Source organism: Acomys russatus, chromosome 4 (assembly GCF_903995435.1).
Source record: "Acomys russatus chromosome 4, mAcoRus1.1, whole genome shotgun sequence".
In the NCBI taxonomy this organism is placed as follows: Eukaryota; Metazoa; Chordata; class Mammalia; order Rodentia; family Muridae; genus Acomys; species Acomys russatus.
The window spans coordinates 83434042-83457994 of record NC_067140.1 but is presented as its reverse complement, the minus strand read 5'-3'; positions in this window follow the sequence as shown (position 1 = coordinate 83457994).

Sequence of the window (23953 nt, the reverse complement as noted above, 5' to 3'; positions counted from 1 at the left end):
ATACACATGTAACATATGTCATTATTAACTCATCAATAGACATGTATCATATATATGGTACATATGAGATATGTATATATATGTATATATATGTATATATACACACTCTCATATATATTATCTATGAGTGAAAAGACTCCATTTGCAGGGAGGAAAGTGCATAAAGCGAGGAGAATGGTGATGAGTGATAATGGGAAGGAAAAAGGGACACATGCCATGCCTCCTCCCCTATCAGAATCTAGATTTCACTATCTATATACACACACACACACACACACACACACACACACACACACACACACACACACACACACACACAGGCCATGCATGAAAGCACAGGGATTATGCAGGGAGAAAGGGAACTAGCAAGAAGTGGGAGGTAACAAGGAAACAAATTTGCTGCTCAGCTGCAAGGGAGCAGAGTCTACCTGGGAAATCCTGTGCTTGATGTCCAGAGATAGCCTGGCTTCCTCCTCCCGCACAGGGAGGGCAGCAGGGGCACCTGCTCAAGGACTCAAGTTCAAATGCTGGAGGCCTGCCTCTCCAGCAGCCAACCCTGCCGTCACGATTTAGTCAGGAGAACACAGAGCTTCTAATTAGCCACTTTTACAACTGATTCTCGCTCTGATACTATAAATAAGAGTTTTATTCTACTGTTTTTAATATGAGGAATTGCATCTTGTACATGCTGGGTTAGCACTATACCATTGCATTGTATTTCAGGAAGTCTAACTCCAGTCCTTTATTACTTTTTGCCTGGGGAAAAGGTTTAGATGAGTTGCCCAGGCTAACCTTGAACTCATCCTATAGCCCCAGAAGGCCTTGAATTTGCAATTCTCTGCCCTCTGCCCCGAGCCCCGAGCCGCTAGGCACAGTTCAATACTTTTTTACAGAAATCATAAAATGTATTCTTCTCTACAGTTCAGTGTGATGTATTCATCTCACAGCTCATTTCAGAGCTAACTGTGCTGTTTGAGGTCATGAACTTATGAGCAAAGTTGTAAAGGACCGTTAAATCACAAGCACGAGGTGTAACAGGAACCAACCACTTTCCCAGGAGTCCGTTCGGCGGTGCGAGCGATCATGTGTCACTCATCCCCGCCCTCCCTGGGCTTCCATCTTTCCCTGCCCCCATCAGAAGCCACACAAATTATGAACGTTTTGTGGGGAAAGTGCTGACAACTCCCCAACAAGAGCTCTTTGAAGTGTCTCCAGTTTCTGCACTCCCCAGGGAACAGCCGCTGACCTCTGAATTCTCCTCAGGCTCAGAAGTTAGCAGCTTGTTTCGTATGATGCTGATCCTGGAACTCTATGAAAACTTCCTAAGAAGCTAAACTTCATAGCTTCTGAGAATCTGTCTCCCAGATGAGCACAGAAGGCCTTGAACTCTGTCCCCGTTGAGGTCTGCACTTGGCTTCCACAGTTAAAACAAGTATACAGACCTGCGTGACTTGGTTCTGGGTCCACACTGGTGAGGGGTTGACAGCGGGTTGGAGGCACATTATGAGAAAATATGAGATTTAAGAGCTGGGTGGGGGAAGTCTAATCTCTAAGCTTAACTGGATAGCTAAGGGAATAGAAACATGGAAGGGTCCAGTGACTCATTCAAAGTCCATAGCAACGGAAGTACAGAACCAAGGTCAGATTTCCAGAAACTCTACTTCCCACTCCTTGACGCTGACACTCTCCCACTCACGCAACCTGCTGAGCTTGTATTTTTCCCTGTGCCAATCAAGATAGGTTAATGCTCGGGCTAATGGTAAGAAACATTGCGATGGCTGCTCGTTGCTGTTATAAATCGCTATCTCTCTCTCTATCTTCTCTCTCCCTCTGCTCTCTCCTCTCTCTCTCTCTGTCTCTCTCTCTCTCTGTCTCTGTCTCTCTCTCTCCCTCCCTCCCTCCCTCCCTCATTCTCTCTCTCTCTCCTTCTCTCTCTCTCTCTCTCTCTCTCTCTCTCTCTCTCTCTCTCTCTCTCTCTCTCTCTCTCTCTCCTGGACTATTCACAACATCCCACAAACCTCCTGTCTCCCTTTCTTCAGTCTGGAGAACCCTCACCCTATCCTCATACTCCCCCTCAGGTGCTATCTCATTTCCTTAGTACTTTAAAAAGAAACCTCATTTTCTCTTGAGCACAATGTGTCACAATGTCAAAAAGTTTTACACACCTGGGATAAGACAACAGTACTTCTCATATATTTTATTACATATTATAATAACATACTAATATTACATAACACTTTGTGGTTGCATGATATTCCACTATGTTGCACTAGAATAATTAAATTTGCCCTTTCTTTTGCCATTATAAATAATACAACTTCGTTATGCAGCTGTCTCCCACATATCTCTATGAATGCCCTCAGTATGAATTTCTCAAAATGGAAATTTCTTGGCCAGCAAGAGGTAACCTTTAATCAATGTTCTGTATTTGGGTAAAACTTGAACTGTGTACTAGACTCATTTCCACTTCCTGGAGCCATGACATCATAAAAATCAATGCACTGCAGGGTTCTATGCAGGTTTTTAAAGGTTAGCATAGATTCAGTTTTCTTCCATGTGGTTCAAGACAATAACATGAGCCCACATACCCAGAGATCATTCCTATGTCACAGGTAGGAATGAGAAACACTTTCTGCTATGCCTGGAAATGTGCACAAGGCACGGGGCTTGGGCTCTGACCTGTTGCTGAACTATAGAAAGAAAATGAGTGACTTCTCTGCGTCTCAGTGACCCTTATTGTAAAGGATGAGGTTAAAATTAGTGACTAAATAACCAAAGTTCCCTTCAGCTCTGGGAAGCAACAAGTGTGTGGAAATTTCAAAAACGCCAATTGTGCTTCTTATAAAGCTAAGCATACATCAATCCAGCAGCTCCAGTAACAACTTGCTCAAGAGAAAGGAAAGTACATGGCTTTAAGAAGTCTTGGGACCCCAATTTTGTTTGGGCCCCTAAAAGAGGAATTATTTATCCAAAATCAGCCTGAGGAAACATTAAGAGAATGATTTGCCATTTCCCCTAAGGGGGTGGGATTAGAGGTGGGGTGGGTAGGTTTTTGGTCGCTCTCTTGGGCTATAGATCTTTATATTGGGAGTTGGTTATAAGTTATTGTTGGTTTTACTTAGAAAGAAAATGAGGTTGGACTCAGGGATGTCTCTCTTTTCCTTTATTATTCTCTCATGGATATGGAAATAGGGGTCGGAAAGAAAGTAAAGAAAGAAGTGGGGATATAGAAATATATAAGGCCTTAGTCATTGTTCACAAATATACAGAAATATATAAGACCTTGTTATTCACAAATAAGGTTATTTTTAATTATTGGTATAGAATTTTGTATATTGATGCAAAATAAGTTTAAATTTGATACACTGGTATAGAATTCAAGTCTATGATTATTATTCACACACATTATATATATTTCTACTCGAATATGAAGTATTCTACCAATACAACTCAATTATAATACAAGGTTTACTTCCAATACTTTGAAAGTGCTAATGCAGGCTATTTAGGATAATTAAGTAATACAAGTTATTTATTAGTTGATCAAATCATGGTCATATCAATTACTAGTCTATTTTTGTCACAAGAATATACATCCCAGGTTTAACAGATAGATATGATTCAATAGATATATATGGTAAAATAGATAAGGTCTTCAAAAGCCTCAGAGGCCTACAGAATATGGCATTTAAAATGTTTTTATCATTTTAAAGATTCTTTGATGACAAGACAGGTTAATTCCTGGCAACACCCAGCCTACCTCAAAGAAGATGATGAGCATCAAAGAACTCCTTTATGGAGATGGCTTCAAATGTGGCAAACAAGCCACTGGGCAAAATGTCCTCATTTCTGCCACAGACAGAATTCTGACTAAAAATGGGCAGGCTTATATGCAGGCAGAGTTGATGGCCAAACTTTGCCGAGATGGGGTAAGCAAGTCCTCAATTGTTCCTGACTCACGGGCCAGAAGGCTGAAGATGATGCTCCAACCAAGATTATAGAGAGTTTTGGGTGACTATTCAGGTAGCAAACTGTTTCTGTCGTTTCTTCATTTTGGAAGCTGCTAACCTGCACTTCCTGTTCATTCAGTTAACTAAGTTTTATTCCTTCTCAAGTCTCTGATGGGGTTGAAGACCCCGTTTAGTTTTACAATTAAGTTTAGTTGTTTGGGGTTAAGATTTTTTAGGTCTAAATAGATGTTTTAAGTTGCTAGAGATGAAATATGATAGATACTGATTTACATTCAGAATTTTAGACTCACCAAGATAGGACAGATGTTTTCTTCAAGGTTGCCAGATACAAATAGCCAAAACACTATGAATGTAACATTTATATAATTCCTGATTGTTTCATGGTTCTTCTTGATGTGTGTAGTTTATTGTACTTATGAATAATAATATAAATACATATGTAAAAATAAAAATAAAAAAGAAGTCTTGGGAAAGAATGTTCCTACTGGATTTATTGATAATGGCTCCAAAGCATTAAGTCAACCCAGTGCCTATCAGTGGGTGTACTCAGGGATTCCTATGTAACCACTGAGGCAAACACGCTGGTGGACACAGCCCACCAGTATGCATGTATAGATACACGTGCAAATGTGCTGAGTGTCAAACTATGTAATCTGTCTCCAACGAGAAATTATATTTATTTGGGAACAGAATAGCATTGTAATGAGAAAATGCATGCCTTCTAAACTGTGAGAGCATGCGAGGAGGTTGAGGCAAGGTGAAGTTTTTAAAACACAGGGCTAGGAAAGTGGCATAAGCTATTTTGAAGTGATAATTCATGCGCTAGTAGCACAATATCTGTAACATAAGGTCTGATAACAAAAGAGGCCAATCTGAAGCTGACAGACCGGTGCTGGGCAGGTGTGCCTGAAGAAGGGTTTGCTCGCTTGCTTGTTTTAGCTGACAGCTGGAGTGGCCTCTGGGCAATCCTGGGGTTCTGTCAGTCGTTTGTGGTAATTACCATCCTCAGACAACACTGAATGGTAGCATCCTTCGCATCCCCCTTGCTTTATTTATTTTTGTTTTTGTAGGACTTGACAGAAACTATTTGTTTTTATTCTGATGAGTATCACATGCGTGAAAGAAGCCTAGAGACTCCCACGTGTATGAAGCTGTAGAAATGACGCAATCGATCTATTGGTGCTGGAGTCAAACCGTGCTCAGCCTGGGTAAGGCAGGAAACTTGATTTGGAAACGACCCAGAGTACTGTCTGGAATGACGCAAACATTCCACATCTTGTACTAAATGCTGGTTACTTGGAGGTGTATCACTGACAAAAGTCAATGGCTCAAACACTTATTTTAGATATAATCTCCCTGTTTCTGTTTTAAGCATTGAGTACCAGTGGGGGATAGGAAAACATACTGGAGTGTTCAGAGCATACTGTCTGCATTTTGAAGTGTACTTCCAGGGTTGCCATTGCACCTAAGCAGGGGAGCAGGACTTTGTGTCCAGGTAACAGGAACTTGAGTTCGATGTTTGGAATCTGTACCAGTCCCAGGCCTCCCTGAGCAAGAAGGTCTTCCATCACCTTGAAAATGTCTAGGTTAAAATATACACCATCTCTGGACTAAAGAACAGAACTGAATGCTTCAGAGTCTCCCAGTGAAATCCTATGAGAAGAAACACCAAGTTCAAGCCTAGCATGGATATTCAGGGCAGCTGCACCAAGCTGTGTCCTTAGCTGCTGGCTTAAAGATGTCCTAAAGCTGCCAAGTGCTTTATCACAATTTTACAAGAGCTAAGTGCTGGAAACCACAGCCAAGAACAACCCTTTCAGGGTAGAGAAATCTGTTTTCCAACTGATGGTGAGATGAAAGCTTACAGTCTTTGGGCGGTGGGAGGGAGGATGTCTGTACAGCTGTGCAATTATCTGGGTAATCCCCCCCTAAGAAGGAGACATAGAGGCCAAAGATAGACATGCTAACCAAACAGATATCAATTAGGGTAATTCCAGGAGCATGGAAAGTCCATAGTGTGCCTGTGTTCTGCCCTCTGGGAACGGAAGGGCCACCTGGCACCGATGTGTGAGCTGAGTAGCACACCTGCACTGTCCTAACCAGTTCCGTCATGACCTGCCTGCAGACCATTGGCTAGTAGCTTCTAAATCTACCTCTCCAGCTGTAGTGTGTGGTTTGTGTTTGTCTTATAGATTCCTCCACTAATTTTAAGTCTCATTCACTTGGCTACATATTTGGTGTGGGGAATGGGGCAGAAGTTAACAACAGGTATCTCCCTCAATCGCTTTCCATCTTTCTTTTTTGCTTCTCTTAGTAGGTTTATTACTAACCATGATAGAGAGTAAAGCAAAATTTACATGCAAGCAGACTGTAAGCCTTACAGGATTCTTCAGGAGCTCCAACTCTGTTTCCCCTTAGGCGTTTAACTGGGAAGATGGTGCTTTCCAAATAGCCTTGTCCTTCAGATGGCTCTATTTTTGATTAGAGTCTCTCCATAAGCTTGTAGGTAAATGACAGACTAGATGGACTGGCCAATGAGACCCTGGGACCCTGTTGTCCATCTCCCTAGTACTGGGATTAGAGGCGAATGCCACCATGCCTGGAATTTTACATGAGTGTTGTGAATCTGACCTCAGGTTTCAGATATTTATTTTTACACATATTCACACAACAAATACTTTATCAATCAAGCTACCTCTCCAAGGTAAAGATGCATTTAATGCCCCCTATCTATTAGACATCATAGCTTGGCCTAGCTTGTCTTAAATACGCCAGAACAGTGGTCTTTCCCTCAATCTGTATGGAACCACTATCACAAAGCCTATTTTACAATAAAGTATGGGAAATCTCAAGCAATTTATTGAGTGTTTATATAAAAAATGCTGTCAATGCAGCCCACTAGAAGTAGCTAGACCATTGTCCTTCATACCACTGTGGCTAGCTGCCACTGCCTGACATCTCAGGAGAGCTGTAGTAGGACATGTCGCTAGCTGAAGAGAAGATACACACTCAAAATTTCAAGAAGCAAGTCTCATGAATTCATTTTGCTTTTGTACCATCACAAAATGAAAACCACATGTCCTAGTAAGATCAGAGAGCCAGGGGAAAGACTTTATCCACAAAAGCAGAGCATATAAGAATGACGCCATATGATGACACTGCTCTTTAGTTTTCTTCCCTGCCAATTTCTCATGAAAATTTCCATCAGATGACTTTTACTAGAAGCAAAATGTTCCACAATAACACCAGTTACTTTCTTAATCAATCATCTGTTACTAAATATAGACACAGGATACATTAGTAGGAAAAGTTAGACTTGATATTTTGAAATAGAAGGCTTTAGAGTGATAGGTCTGGCTGATCACTAATTTATCAAGGACTTCCAGGAAAAGATTTCCAGATCCCCCTCCTTCTATTACTTGCTGTTACACACATCACTTTTATTATTAAATGCACTAACCTTATCATGAACACCAGCCTCTAAAACAAGCCCCTCCTGGAAAACTGGCATTCCCCTTAAAGATATACCAACGTACACCCTTGTGCTCCATCACGGAGAGCGGAGGGAAGCAGAAACCTGAACATATAAGAGGTATGCACCATCAATCATCAACAGACTGTTAGCAAAACAAAATTCTCCTGCAGGAAACTACAGAAGACAATGCTGTTTGCAGGAGCAGGACAGGCAGAAAGCAACACTGCAGAGGCGGGGGGGCTGTGGGACAGGCATGTTCTCAGGGCCTTGGAGGGCATTGAGACTCTGTCCTGATACACAGAGTATTGGTCACTCTTAAACTTAGAAAGTGACCACAGACTGTTTTATGGCTTCTGAGGAAATGGAAGGAAACAAAACAGCCTAAGTGTATGCCACACGCCCAGGGCCAGATGTACTTGTGATGTTGGCCTGGTGGTCCACCACAGATAGGCAACTGAGAAGCCACAAATCAAACCAGAGGTGGCCCACTATCTCCTTTGATCAGTGGACCCCCATGAAGGTAAAGTCAAGCACATCTAAATAGCCTTGGCTTTGGAACTTTGGCAAAATGTCAAGGAGGCTGATGTGATTATTGAGTGTGTGTGTTTTGTCAACATGTTGGCGAACATAGCTAGCTAAAAGTGAAATGTAGGGTAGTGGTGCAGGCCTGTGTGCCAGCATTTGAGAATCCGGGGCAGGAAGATTCTAAGTTTCAAGCCAACCTGAGCTATACAGTAATACATGATTTCAAAATAAATTATAGTATAACATAACAACCACTCACACATTCATATGACAAATGACAAACCGAGAAGGTTAGTTTGTGACAGGGATCCTTCTATTTTTTTTTTTTTTAACTTAGAGAAAGTACATGTAAGTTTTAAAAATAAAATCCACACAACCTATAAAGACAAATGGGGGATGATTTACAGGAAAAGAAATGCAAATGGTTTATTTAAACATGGAAAGTGACTTGGTGTCACTCATGGTCAGAGGAATGCAAGCATCGCCCATACTGAAAGCCGATTTCCTGCTGCCCAGCCTGGCAGTCTAAGCACTGAAGAGCTGAAGAAGAGATTTGGACAGGGTGAATACAGAGGGAGTCCAGCACTACTGTGAAAAAAAATTATCAGCCTGAGCTTTCAACCACTAATACCTCCATAAGTCTCCACTCACGCTACAGCGTGTTTGTTTTTGCAGGACACTTTAGGAGAAGTTTTCGCCTCAGAGTCATGAGAAGATTCTAGAATGTTCTTAAATCCTAATCACACCCAGCATCCAAAACTTTGTAAAACTCCAAGCAAATTTGCTGAATCTGATCAGTCTTCGATGTTGCTCCCCACCTCAATCTCACTCACTTTTGCTCTCTCTCTCTCTCTCTCTTTCCCTTCTTTCTTTGGGGGTCAAACTCACAAGGATGACCTTAAACTTCTAATTTTCCTTCCTATACCTCACAAGTGCTGGGACTGTAGGGATGTCATATGCGGTGCTGTGGAGTGGACCCAGAGCTTCATGCATGCTACCAACTGTGCCACACCCTAGTCAGAGTCTTTTCATTCAGACATATAGTGATGAGAAATCACAACACCTAACACATGTTCAATAAGTGATAGGTAGTGTTTTTGATCTATAGTGTTTTATGTTGTGAATTGTACTTTAAATTTCTGTAGGTGAGTAACTTGCCTCGCTCGTCCCCCACTCCCCACAAAGAGGGTGTGAGCAACCTTAACAACCCTGTGGGGTGTGAGCGACCTTAACCCTGTGGGGTGTGAGCAACCTTAACCCTGTGGGGTGTGAGTGACCTTAACCCTGTGGGGTGTGAGTGACCTTAACCCTGTGGGGTGTGAGCGACCTTAACCCTGTGGGGTGTGAGCGACCTTAACCCTGTGGGGTGTGAGCGACCTTAACCCTGTGGGGTGTCCTTCTCTTAGGGTTATGGGTGATATTTCTTCTCCATGGTAGACACCACACTGGTCGCTTCTCAATAAACACCACTACAGACTGGATGGACACAATGCTGTACTGTTCTCTCTAGTGTGGGGTAAATACCTTTCCCTGATCTATTAGGTGAGAAAATAATGAGACGTAAATCAGAGACCTCAGAGCAATGGACTAAGTTGTCACCAGGATCCTTTAACCCTTCCTGCGAGATTATCGCAATAATGGCAAATGTACTCCACTGCCTACCTTGACTACGTGGCTTACTGACCATTTAGCCACTTGCACATAGAGCAAACATGATGCAAACAGAGGCCTCACAAATGTGTGTGCAGGAGATGATGTCATTCAGGTGAATAAAGAGCTCAGAGGAAGACCATCATCCAGTCATGAAAGAACAGAGAGAAAAAGAAGTCGGTGTGATAAGCCACCAAACACTGGGTTGACTTGTCAGGAGCAGTGGCTCAGGGACCATGGGTTGTTTCTTGCAGGTGGAATGACTGGGAGTCAGGACCCCTGATACCTGACAAGTCTACTAGTTATCCTTATAGCTCTAGGGCTTGGAAACTGTTCCCTACAAGAGCTGCAGGAACACGCTGGAATGACCTCTAGCCACTCTTGCTCAGACCACAAGCACCTCCAGGTCTTTCTGTGGGGCCAGAGCAACACAATGCTGCCCTTGGCTCCTCTGGTGACGTCATACACTTACTTCTAAGGTTAAAAGGTGAAGCCCTCTAAAGAGGGCAAAAAGCAGATGGAATAAGAGGTTGGCATGAAAGGCAGGCATTTGTCACTGAGTCTCCACTCCCTGTGACTCATCCAAGAACGGCTCCCCTTGCATTCTGGAGCTGCCCCTGTGCAAGAACAGGATGGACCTGTTCTTGTGAACTTTCTTATCAGAAGCTTGTGTAACGAGCCGCCAAGTGCGTTTCTCCACACTTGGAAACCCACACATCACCTCTCGCTCTTTAGGATGTCCAACCCACTTAGCATTTCCTTTTTCTCCCGCAGTCTTCACGTCATGGTTTGTGGACACTCACAGGAAACCCACCCTCTCTCTTAATGTGACTTTCGCTGCATCCTGTACAGTCACCCTGTCGAGCTGTGTCAGAGGGACTAGAATCTCAAACATGCTTGCCAGGGCGCAGGGCCATCTATCTTCCTAAGTTGTCATCTCCTATGCCTCTCTTCTTTCCTCCCAATCGCTGTGTTTCACACATGGCAATACAGGAGACCTCAGGCCTGTTCGCACATTCTCACAGCAGATACATTACTGACTACAGTTTCCCCACTATGACTGACCCTACTTTCCTTTGCAACTTTCACGTCTGTCTCTCTGCTAACTCATCAGTCCTCCAAGTTAATGATCTTCCCTGTGTGTTCAATGCTTTCCTGCCTATTGGAATCCAATGTGTGTTAAGTGTCTAGAAGCCACAACAGCCCTAGGAGGGAAGTACAATCACTTTTCCAGAAGCTGAGGCACAATGTGGCAGCCACTTCTGCATCTCCAACCTTGGTTTCTGGACTCTTCGCACCCAAAAGTCTGCAGCTAGGTTTGCTATAGTTCTCTTACCCACTATCTGCTTCCAGATGCTCTCGCTCAGATATGCCCAGGCACCCCAAGCCAGACTGTTGAAAACTTCGCTATCGCAGTTAGTTTTTAACTGTCAACTTGACCCAACCTGGCATCCCCTGGGAAGGGACTCTCAGTCACGATCTGTCTGGAATAGGTGGACCTGTGGGGGATTTTTAAAGCTGGCTTAGTTGAGGCGGGAAGGCTCACCTGGGATGTGGGTGGCACCACTTTATGGACTGGGCCTTAGAATGAAGGACAAGGAGAAGGTGAGCTAAACGCTGGCCTATGTGGACTCACTGTTCTCTGCTCTTGGCTGTGGATGTAATGTGACCAGTTGCTTCAAGCCCTGTTTCCTTCTTGTAATCTTAGAATTGTGGCCAAGTAACTGTTATCTCCCTTAAATTGTCTCTTTTTCCCTTCCAGGGTATTTTATCACAGCAACAGGAAATGAAAATAAGATGCTCCTTCACCCCACATCAATCCAGGTTGCAAGCCTCAAGGAGACACCTTTAACAGGTACCACACACCAGCCTACCACCTCTCCACATCTGTCCATGCTACAGACTCTACTCAGAACAACCCAAGGTCACATCTGGGCTACTGCAACTGCCTTCTCTCTGCCCTCTCACACCTAGCTGCTGCCCCACTGTTTCACACATAGCATGAAAATGATCTCTTCAAATCAGGCCACTACTAAGATAGGTGCTCACCAGCTCACCTCTGCTCAGGGGAGTTCTGGTCCGCAGCATCCTCCCAACCTTTCTGTGGGTAAGCCAAGATCTACCACTGGCCTCTCCACCCCACATATGTATCTTTAAGATTTGCCAGCCTTCTGGTCACACAGGAGCCTCAAGTGTTCTGAAGCTCCCTGTCCTGTGGCTCACTCTTAACACCTCAACCCTCAGTTAAATGCCCCATCCTCCAGAGACCTTCCAGACCCTTGCACTGAGGGAGGTTTTATGCCTCTGTGGTGTGCTTAATTCCCAAGTCACTTCTTGTATTCTAATAAAAGATCCAGCCTGTCCCAGTCTCCACTGCTCCACATAAACACTGGTCACCTTGCCTGTGGAGAATGAGTACAAACCAAAGGCCCAGCAGCTTAGGCTAAGCTACCACAACTTCCAATGGCTCAGACTGCCAAGTGTGGGAGGACGTATCTTTAACCCCAGCACTTGGAAGACTTGGAAAGAGCCTACAAATAATTCCAAAAGCAAAAAACCAAACAACCAGATAAGCATGCTGGGAAGTGGCCTCAAGGGGGATAGAACTTTGAGGGAAAAGGCTTCCATCCTGCCCGATCTGAAGGACCAAGAGCCACGGTCCCTGCAGGGCAGAAGTGTCTGTGATCACAGGTGGCAGTGCGGGCTTCAGAGTTAAGATCCATCACCTCATCAAGGGGTTGATTCTGTCAGTAAAGTCAGCTCTGGCTTTGAGTGGGCTGGAGGGGTAGGCGGTAACCTGGCACTGACCCTGATGAGCACTGTATAGATGGACTATACTTCTCCCTGTACAAATACATTTGGAAGTCATTAAAGCAGCATGCAGTGTTGACCAAGAGTTTAACAAGAGCCAGGTACTTCCTTCGCTTTTCGAATAGGGCACCCCTTTCATGATTAGCCTTTCATTGATGGGCCCCACTGGGTGGTCTTGATTCTGCTTCGGCTCCAGATTCCTGCTTTGTCAATATTATACTTCCCAAAGGCTGGGACGTGTGTCCTTGGGGCACCACCCCCTCCTTCCGAGGCCTTTCAAGTGTGTAGTGGAATGGATGCGCTATCACCTAATGACTTCTGTCGAACAATAGCACTTTGTCTCTGCCTCCACAAACAGCCCTTGCTCTGAGTGGGCTCCAAGAATCCTTGGTGACTGCTGCTAAGACATACTTTAGCTTACCGTTTTCCTTCATACTCCTTTTCTTTCAGGCTTTCATTTTCAGTGAAGCATCATTGGCAATTGCCAGGAACTCTGCCTTAAACTCCCAGCAGAGAGAAATATCCTTACAAGCCTTCTTTATGAAAGGAACGTGAGCCACGTCCCTGTGCCCGCAGCCAGCTGGGGTGGAGCCTTTCTACAAATACCCACCAGATCTTGCTGCATTCTGTTGCTGCTGCTATTGTTTTTGAGACAGGGTCTCACCGTGTAGCTCTGGCTGGTGTGGAACTCACAGCAATCCCCCTGCCTCTCAAAAACTGGGGTTAAAGGTGTGCGCCACCACAACTGGCTCACCTTGCCCACCTTTTGAAGTATCCTTTCTCAGAGATCAGGCTTCCATCTCTATTCTTAGGGAGAAGCTCTAGCCTCATGGGACGTCAGGAAGAAACTATTTCACTCCTCAGTTTAGTTCAATCTGAAGACCTCTTCTCTTTCAAAAAATTTAAGTCTTTGCAATCCAGCACTTGAATTCAGGTTTTCCCCCTTGGCCTGCTTCTTGGGGATTTCACTCTGAATATGTTGCCCTTGGCTCATCTGGACTTCCTCTATACCAGGTATACCAAACACAGCGATGCCATAGAGCTATAGTCTGCCCAGCCGGACTTGTCCACATACGCCAGGCTGTGCAGAAATGTCAAGTCTGCAGGGCACCGCTCTGAACTGGTGCCGTGGGACACTTTCTTGGTCTCCCTTAAATGAGCCCCCAGGGACTGGGGGTGAACACTTGTTGATCTCAGGACTTTGCAGTTTGGCATCTTAGCCTTATGTCTTGTAGCCTAGCAATATCTCACAGTGGTTTTTATCAATGTCAGTCTTGGAAGTGTGAATTTCTTGGTGGGCAGAGCAGGGGTACAAGTTATATGGCAGCTATAAGCTAAGGATCTGAGAAGCACCGTGCCTCTGACAGCTGTGCTCAAACTCCTACTGGCTCTTACGACAAGAACCTCACCAAAGAGCCAATATCCCTCCAGCCTGGGTCTTCTTATAAGGAAGGAATCTACAGGTCTGAGCTCAGCAAACACTGCAATAAGTTACAACCCAACTAATGCTAGCCTTGATCCAAAATAACTTCTAATCTGTGAGCACGCAAAAAGAAGTGTCTGGGCAGAAGCGGCTGAGATTGTAAGTTGACCTGTGCAAGAAAAGTGACCAGGGGACAAAGCATCCAAATGGCCACACGGAAGCTTCTGGCAACATCTGTCCCAAGGAAGCATGAGAGCTCAAGCCTATCTACATGTGTCACACACCATGTGACGTTTTTAAAAACTGAACGATTTTATGCCATCCAAAGAGAACGTGATGGTCCTTCCTTTCCGCTCTGTGGAGAACGCCTCTGACTCTGTGAGGGTTCAGAGAGGAGGCTCATCTTCCTCTGGCTGCCTCCCTTGGCTCTTCCTCCTTCATTCTTCTGTGCTTGTGGCATGCCGGAATGGGAAACACCCAGAGGAGTCTCTCATCCATGTGGATTTCAAAAGACATGAACCTCTTTGATCACCTGCAACAAACACGCAGGCTCTGGTCCACCCTGATCTGGCTCCACATCAGAGATGCTTAGAGAGTATTTCCTTCCATAATTGTAGTGAAATCCACATCCTAGAAAATGTGCAGTCTCAAGCATTTTTAAAAAGTGTACAGATCAGGGTATTAAGTAGATACAGACTGCTGTGCACCCAAACTGCAGACCTCTGCTCATCAGGTCATACCGAAGGTTGACCCATGGAGCAACACCTCCTCTTCCCTCAGCCCCTGAAAACTAGCAGCCTGTACTCAGCCTGAGGGTTTAGTTACCCCAAGGTCTTTGCGGAGGTGAAATTGCATCCTATTTTCCTTTCAATACTGGCTTTTTCACCTAGATCAAAGCTCATCTTCATTGTAGCACATGTCAAATGTAGCCCAACTGGTAGAGTGCTAATCCGGCTTGCACAGAGTCCTGGGTTTGATTCCTCAGTACACTATAAACCTGCCATGCCAGTATTTAACCCATAATCACAATGCTCAGGAAGTAAAGGCAGGACAATCAGAAACTCAAAGTCCTATTTGGCAACAGAGTGAACTTGAGAACATCATGGGATATGTAAGACCTTGTCCCAAAAACAAAATTCCTTCTTCTTTACGGCTGGATAATATTCCTTTGTCTGAGCGTACTACATTTCACCCATTCAACCACTGATAGCTAGGTTGTTTCCATCTTTTGGCTATTGTGACTAATGTTATTATAATGTATTTACAAACATGTCTTCATGACCTTAATTTCAGTTCTTTGGTGTTTGTATCCACATGTAGTATCTAGCTTGCACATTAATTCTTTTTAGGATTTGTTTTAGGCATTACTATAATGTGTTCCATAGAGACTATGCCTTTTATAATTCCACCAACGCTCTACTGGTATTCTAATTTCTGGATTTTTTTTTGTTAGTTTCTGATTCATATATTGTTATAATTTGCTTTTCTGTTGCTATAACAAACACCATGACCAAAAGCAGGTTGAGGAGGAAAGGGTTAATGTAGTGGCTCACCCCTCGGCCCGCCAAGTGTGTGTGTGTGTGTGTGTGTGTGTGTGTGTGTGTGTGTGTGTGTGTCTCCTCACCTAGCATTTTTTTAATTTTTTAAAGATTTATTTATTTATTATTTATTTATTTATTTATTATACAGTGCTCTGCCTGCATGTATACCTGTACACCAAAAGAGGGCATCAGATCATATTATAGATGGTTGTGAGCCACCATGTGGTTTCTGGGAATTGAACTCAGAACTTCTGGAAGAGCAGTCACTGCTCTTAACCGCTGAGCCACCTCTCCAGCTCTCTCACCTAGCAGTTTTACACAGCTCAGGAACACCTACCTAGGGATAGTATCACCATCAATGGGCCTGATCATTCCTACATCAATTAAAAATCAAGACAATGCCCTCCAGGCAAGGCCACAGGACAATCTGATGGAAAAAATTATCCAATTGATGTTTCCTCTTTCTAGATGTACCAATCATTTAACAATAAAAACTAACACATACAAATGTACGGTGTGTGTGTGTTTGTGCGTGTGTGTGTGTGTGTGTATTAGCCACTCTGATGGTTGTGAGCTCACTGAAGTTTTAACTTGTATGGCTCTACTGACTAGTGATACTGAACAACTCTTCTTTGGTTTCTGTACCATTTGTGTATCTTCTTTGTATTAATATCTTTTCAAGTCCTTTGCTCATTTTTAATCTAATTGTCCTTTGTTGTTTAATTATAAGTATTTCTCATAGATTGTAGGTATTAAAAATTATCAAATGTATGATTTGATCTGTTGCCTTTTCAAACTGTTGTGTCCTTTGATGAACAAAGTGATTAACTCTTACCTATTTTTTTAACCACTGTTTATACTTCTGGGATCTTATCTATGAAATCATTGCCAAATCCAGTGTCCTACACTGATCCCTTTATGTTTCTAAGAGTCCTATAGTTTTACATCTTATGTCTATGTCTTTGAGCTAACATTTTTATACAGTACAAGATTCCAAGTGCAGGGTTTTGTTTTGTATTGTTTTTAATGTGGATACGGAGTTTCCCAATAGCTTATGTTTAGAAGTAAAGATGTATTAAAGTGGCTGGCTCTTCATCTTGACCTTTCTCTTCCGGTTGAAACTTGATACCCTGACCTGTCCCCTTGACTTGACTACTGCTGAGGGCTGGCTCCTGCTGGGCACCTGAAGCCTTCTACCTGAGGACATTCTCCTTCCTAGAATTCATATCCAGGAAATCTGCCAGCAACAAAGAGTTGGTGTTCCAAAGATATCATTCAACCAATGATGGACAGGGTGAGCTGAAAATTCCCAAACTTTCCACCTTCCTAAGCTGAGTCCTCCACCACCTTCCAGAAGTTCCCAGCAGGAACAAGCCCCCAGTTAATGCCACTCACTGGGTTATCTCATTTCCTCTGTGCTTTAGGGATGCTTCAAGGGATCAAGGCATTTATACTTGAATCCTGGTCATCTCAGGCTCTGGGTATGGTGGAAGACAAGCAATCAATGGTACCTACTGATTCTCTGGTGCAGAGTATGGAACTGTGTGGATGCAATAATGTGGTTTTGCATAGTTCATGTGCTTTGATAGCACATGAATTTTCTTGAACAAATTGCATGATTTCTTGAGACACAATAACATGATGTGATGGTTGGTTGTAATTTTCAGGCTCACATAATCTAAAGGTACTTGAGAAAAATTCCAGTGAGGGGTCATCTAGATTATGTCAGCCTGTGGGTATGTCTGTAAGGCATTGTCTTGATTAGTGGGAAAATCTATCCAATGTAGAAGGCACCATTCCCTGGACAAGAAATACTGAGATATACAAATCTGGAAAAAGTGAGTGAGCTGAGCACTAGGATGCACATGTTAGCCCCTGTTCTCTGCTCTTGGTTTTGAATATAATGTGACAGGCAGCAGCAAGTTGCTGCCATCTTGAATTCCAGGCAATGATGGATTATATGTAACCTGGAATTATGAGCAAAATAAACATTTTGTCCTTCCTATGTTGCTTTCGTTGGGGATATTTTATCACAGCATCAGGGAATTGAAACTAAGACATCTGGGGTCCTGCTCTTTAAAGTTGTAGTGAGACTTAGAGAACATACAGAGTCCTGGCTCTCAGTAAGCATTTCACACGTGCTGCAGACTGTTACCCTGTGCCCTCATCACACAGCACACTACCCTTTCCTTAGGCTCCCAGGTTACCAGCGAGCCTGCCAACAGTACTGCACCTACAGTAAGTAGATGGTCCACTGCACACATCGACTCCAGCACTTTACAGCTGACTTAATGCAATCAGACACACTGAAATATTGACTCAGAAGGGGCCCATTGACACCAAGTGTCTTCCCTAAGGATCCTATGAGAAAGCACCATACAGCCCCTCAAGGCATCTTCCTTTCCCTTGCATTTGCCACCCCCATTCCCTTATGCCACAATTTCCCTTATCTTGGAGAGGAGGAAACATCCCTTTCCATACTCAGCCCAGGCCTTTGCTGTGAGCACGGCATTATGAAGGTGCTCACTGTTCAAAGAGTGCCTCTTGTCTGTAAATGGTAACTTTCCTCTTGGGGGAGGGTCCTCAGAGCTCATGGAACCCCTGTGGATGGACATCCTTCCTCCTTCCCTTGCTCTTCCACCTAGCTCGTCCCTGATGAATGTGTTTCCACACTCGAGCGCCGTGTGCACACTTTAAGTCTGTGTGTGTGTATGTGCCTGTGCCTTTAAAGCTGATAGAGCAAGTAAGCGTGTAGCTGAAGGACATATTCCCATGTCTCTGAATTTACAAGACAGAAACACAAGTGGCTCTTTCTCTTCCTTTGCTTGTCTATATAAATAGCCTATGGTGACTATCCTTTGAGAGACTCCACACAGCGGGGGATCAGGACAGATTCTCTGGGCATTGTATGGAAGAGTTGGGGGACATAAGGAAGGGGGGAGGAAGGGAGGTCAGACACTCCACAAGGAGACTATCAAAGCTGGTGGATCTGGACCCAGAGGGTCCTGCACAAACTGATGTGCCAACCAAGGGCACTATAAGCAGAGAACCTAGATCCTCCTGTTTAGATGGTAGCCAATGGACAGCTCATTCTCCACAGGAGGGGTGGGGTGGAGAGTGGGGTGGGAGGAACTGCCTCCCCTGTCTTTCCTTAAGGATGCCTTTGCTGTTTCTTCCTCTTCACTTCTTTAGTGTATGAGTGTGTGTACATGCATGTGTTTTTATCTGTCTGCGTGTATGTTCGCCTGTGCTTATCATTGTATGTGTGTGTGTGTGTGTGTGTGTGTGTGTTTACATTTTCCACCACCTTGGTAATTATTCAAAATCCAACACTAATTTTGGACAGAAGTGACAAAGTAGCATCAAGGTGAGCATGCAAGGTGCTCTCCTGAGCAACACTGGCAGATGTCCCCAGTGAAGGGTGAGATAGCAAATGTTTTAGATTTTACAGGCCATACAGTCCCTAATGTGATGATTCACAGAAGGCTTTGTAGCCAGAGAGCAGCCACAGCCAGGTGCAGACCTCTGCAGAAGGTTACTCTGGCACAGGGGCTTGCCACTTGCTGTCTAGGTGGTGATCCGTAAACTCCCCTGTTCTTAATTTTCTTCCAACATAGCCCTTCACCACCACCCTGAAAAGACGCCAAGTTCAGGATCCAGACACATCAGCGCCAACGCATATGCGAAAAGCTCCATCTGGTCGCCTTCAGCATCCTGAGACAAACGCCAGTGCCTGCTGGCGTTTCTTGTGGGTTTCACTAACCTGCTGGTGTTCTTAGAATTTTAAACTATTATTTCAGATACAATAAATCTCTCTCTTTAACCAAAAGAAATGGTCATTTTTCTCCTTTTCTTCTTGTTCTGCAGTGTTACAATTCTTTAGCCTGCTGTCCTATCTTTTGTCCTGCCATGCTCTCTCCTTTGCACAAATGAAAGCAAACCAGCCACCCACTGGCTAAAAGCCCAGGGCTGTTTCTGCTGAGGTACTCAGCTATGTCCCAAGCCCAGCAGCTGCCCAACATAATCCAGATACCTAAGCACACAGTCACCTTTTCTCCTCTTCCCCAACGCCCTCTTCCTCCTGATGCTCTTTGTAGAACTGGCTGACTACCTAACATCAGTTTCCCCATCACTGTTCTTTCCCAGCCCCGGAAGCCTGATTTGTCTTCAGAGTCTGGATTTTTGCACAACATGAAGCCCAAAGGCAAGGCTGTGTGCAAGCCGCGGCTGTAAAGAAGGAAAAACCCCGCTGCTTTTGGGAGGCAGGTGGACGGCTGCCTAGGCAGGTTGCGTTTCAGGCCATTTACTACAAAGCCAGAAACTACAAACCACACCTGTTGTTTTCAGGATGAACTCATGCCGAGTTATTAATCAGATGTATGCTAACCCATCTTGAGGGGGGGGGGGGGAACAAGGCATGGCGTGTTGATGTGCTTACTCTAGTCTCCATATAGTTATGGCCGCTGGGCGCAAAACTCCATCTTTGAGGTGCTCAGGGAGATTACCTTTAGAAAGCGTGTCAGGGATGAAAACAAACTCAAATCCTGTCCTAGGGGAGCTAGAATCCTGAAACAAGATGGCTGTTGAAATGAAAAGCAGGCCTGACAATAACAGTAAAATGTCACCACACTACTCATGCCTACACAGCAGCATTTGCTTTTCTGCTCTATTTTCTTTTTCTGCCATCCCTGGGTCTTCATCTTTCCCATAAATCCATCAACACAGCTTCTAAACCCATCTCTCTCTCGGCTTCTGCTGCCCTGCTTGGCTCTGATGGAGACGGGCCCTTCACTCACCAATTCAAAGTTTGCTCCTGGGAAGTTTCCCGTTTATGGTTGGGACAGTGCCCTGTTTACTATTGTCAAAAGAAATTTCTTAGTCTCTCTGAGAAAGCACACAGATCTACTCACCCTAGATGCTCCGCCATGCTGTAACCAAGCTACAGCCCCCATGTAGCTCATCTGACCCTGAATCACAATGACCCACAAGAGCTATCAATTACTTTGCTAATCAATAATAAGTTACTTCTAACCCAGCAACTACAAATAAAACCTGGAATGATGCCATTCTTCAGTCGACAGCGGAGGTGAAATGGACGAAGATGAGAAATGTATAGGATAGCACTTACTACAGACCAATTCCTGCAACATGTTCCCGAGTCAACCGATGTTACATGACTGGACAGATGATCTCTTGCTGAGTAGGACGACATGGCAGGCTGTTAAATCTGCTGTGAGGATTAATGAGGCCTCGGCCTGACCAGACCATCATACTATCATCCTGCCCGTGAAAGGGGAGGGTATCCCTCCTGCTCCTTTCTTCCTTTCTGTGTCTCCCTCTTTATCATCCTCGTTTGCTTCTCTGTCTCTCTCTTGATCATGCCCGTGTCAATTCTAATTTGGAGCGTCCCTTGGGAAGCCATAGGTCACCTCTGTTGCTGTATTTCCCTGTGGTATCTATACGAAGCTCTCAGATTGACTCAGTGTCAAGAGGGTATTCTGGAGTGGGTAGGATATGGGCCTCTTGAGGTCAAAGGTCTGGGTGCTTGCATTTCAGTGTAGCTCCCCCTAGAGAGAGTTGGCCTTCACAGCTGCACCCTAAGGACACTTGAGTATTGCTGGTATACCTCTGCATACATTCATTCCTCCTGCTTCTTTGGAAGAGTACTGTAGGCTCAATTTTCTTAACAAATATGTTTTATTATGAAATTATTAACCGAGCGTATGTCTCTTATAACTCGACTAACCGAAACAATAGAAAAGGATTAAAGAATACAATAACAAAACTGTAAGGATATCAATTCCGTAAATAACAGGATTTCTTCTGTTGGAACCTGGAATAACCAGAACCTCAACGCTCAGCAGGAGCCGGAGCCCCACTGTCTTCCCTTGAGTGGTTCTCTCTAGGAGCGTCTCAAAGTGGAGTGATGAACAGCCACGACTATCCCAAGTCTCCAAAAACCTCGCTTCCATTTCTGGGCTCATTTATATATCTCCTCCCAGAGTCTGTTCATGGGATCTTTTCAGCTGGCAACAATCAAGCTCCCGCACGAGGTGGTTTGTCTCTTAGTGGATTAACCTCACCTGTTCCCTCACAAGACCGTTCCCCATCCCACACTTGGGATCATAACAAAAACAGGTTTATCTCTCCTTCAGAGTACTGTGAAGTTTTTTGTGCTAAGAATTTGGGCACTGGGTTCCCTGTGTCTTAACAACTAATGTGGGTGTGGCCCAGTACCTGTGTTTCATCATCTCACAGACTCTGCACCTGAAATCTAGGACCTTAGTTACTCCATGGTACCGGGACTTGAAGCTACCTCTAACTAGCCTGCTCCCACAGCACCACTCCACAGCTACATCTGCCATGTCCCACACGGAGCTACTTACCACCACCCCCAGTTTAAGAAAAGTGAGTGGCCTAGAGCCCAAACAAGCACATGGTGTGCAGGTGGCCTGTCATCAGGCCTGCATTCCGGATTCTATCAAGTCTACCCTCAGGGCCCGATGGAAGTCAGAAGGAAACGATGTCATCTGCCAGTGCGCAATAACCACTTGTGTTTGTATCCCTCGGGCATGCTCAATGCATTTTCCTATTTTAAAATGACCTGAAACCTACATTATAAAGGCACTTCAGCTTTGATTACTTTGCCTTGTACCGTCTTGAGGGCAAAACATCTGTCAACAACTGTTATACAGCCTAAATCCTTTACTCAGTCATTTAAAGCCCCAGGATATTAGCCTTCCTTCTCGCTTTAAAAGCAAACTCCTTAGTCCGTCGCTGCCCTTCACGTGGGGCCTCAATGTTCTTCACGTGACTAACCTGTTCTTGCACCCTCCTCTTCGCTGACGAGATATCAGGAATCTGGGTCAAACGCTAATTTGAGTGGAATCTCCTCTTTCCCATACCACGGCCAAGCAGGTAGAGTGAATGCATGTGGTAGCCCAATGAGACTCCCTTCTTGATACAAAGAGAGCCCTGTATTAGCTCTGGTGGGATGATTAAGCCATTAAAAGCACTTGTTACTTTTCCAGAGGACCAGAATTTGGGTTCCAGCAACTATGTCTACATACAGTTGCCTATAATTCCAGCTCCAGGGGATCTGGCAGTCTCTTATGTGTCCAAGGACACCTGAACATATGTGGTACACACACACACACACACACACACACACACACAGAGAGAGAGAGAGAGAGAGAGAGAGAGAGAGAGAGAGAGAGAGAGAGAGAGAGAGAGAGACTGCTTTTAAGGAAAGCGCATGAAGGAGGGAAGACACTTCCATGCTCTCCAGTCCCCAGAGCAGTGTGTGCAAATCATAGTTGTTTCAAAAGAAGAGCACTGAAGCTCCAGGATGCTAGAATCCACATTCCTATCTGCACCCAGATCCCACATAAATCCCAAAAGCTGGACTCAGACATGGAGTGGCAGGCAGACACAAGATTTGTCACAGTGTTGTGCCAAGGTTTCATAGAGGTTTAATTCCCACCAGGAGAGGAGCCCTGAGCAGCTCTGTTCAGAGTTTATAGTGCACAAGTTTTAACGTTTCTTTTCTTTGTTTTTAAGAATTAATTAATCCACTTATTTAACTCAGAGTCTCAGAGGCTCAGGTTGGCCAGGAACTCACTACATAGTCAAAGATGACCTTGAACTCCTGACTCTCCTGCCCTTATCTCCTGAGTGCTGGAATTGTAAACCTACACTGATATATCGAGTTCACGCCTTGATGGGGTCAAAGCAGTGTTGCCTGCATGCTAGGCAAGTGCTCTACTAACTGAGCTACATCTCCAGTTCGGCCTTTGATGTCTGGAAGGAAGCTGGGTACACAACACTACAGAGAATGGGAGATCCCAGACAGTTGTTGGAGCTATGGGTACAGCATTGTTCCCTTGACTGGCATCCAGGTGACCAGAGACTCTGGACTCTGAAGCAACATTAGGATTAGAAGGAGTGTGAACACTGTTCTTCCCTTGAACTTCCTGTGGCCTTCAAGGGAGAGGGCAGCAGGAAGCGGGGCTGATACAGAGAGATGCCAGATGATCTGCGGGATGGTCCAGGGAACCATGACCTTGATATTGGAGCAATGCTGCTGGATTTAGCAAGCAAGTGAAGCCTTAAGGGCTGTGAGCTTTGGTACTACATACTAGAGAGTAGAGTATGGAGAATGAGCAGTCAGCCGAAGGGGACTGTTTTTCTCACACAATCCCCAAGAAAAATAGCACTCCTCTCTCTCTGCTAAGCTGTTATCTTAAGAGTCACCCCAGGCCTTTATGGCCATAAACTGCTGGGTGGTTGTCTAAGGGATACTATAGTTGTGAGCGCCCTACCCTCATGGTTTTACCCAGAGGCACAGAGTGTGGCACAGGTCTTCTGTACCTTCCTTCTCTGAGAACACTGTTTTTCTTTGACTGAACTGAGTTTCTCTCTAGGTTTGCTTCATAGACCTTAAAAATAGCAGCCAGTTAAGCCCGCTGGCCTGGAATTTCCTGGAACCACCCATTGCAGGACACTGGGCTCAGGCTGTCAAGAGCTCTTTCCCTGAGTCACTCCCACCCCACCCTTC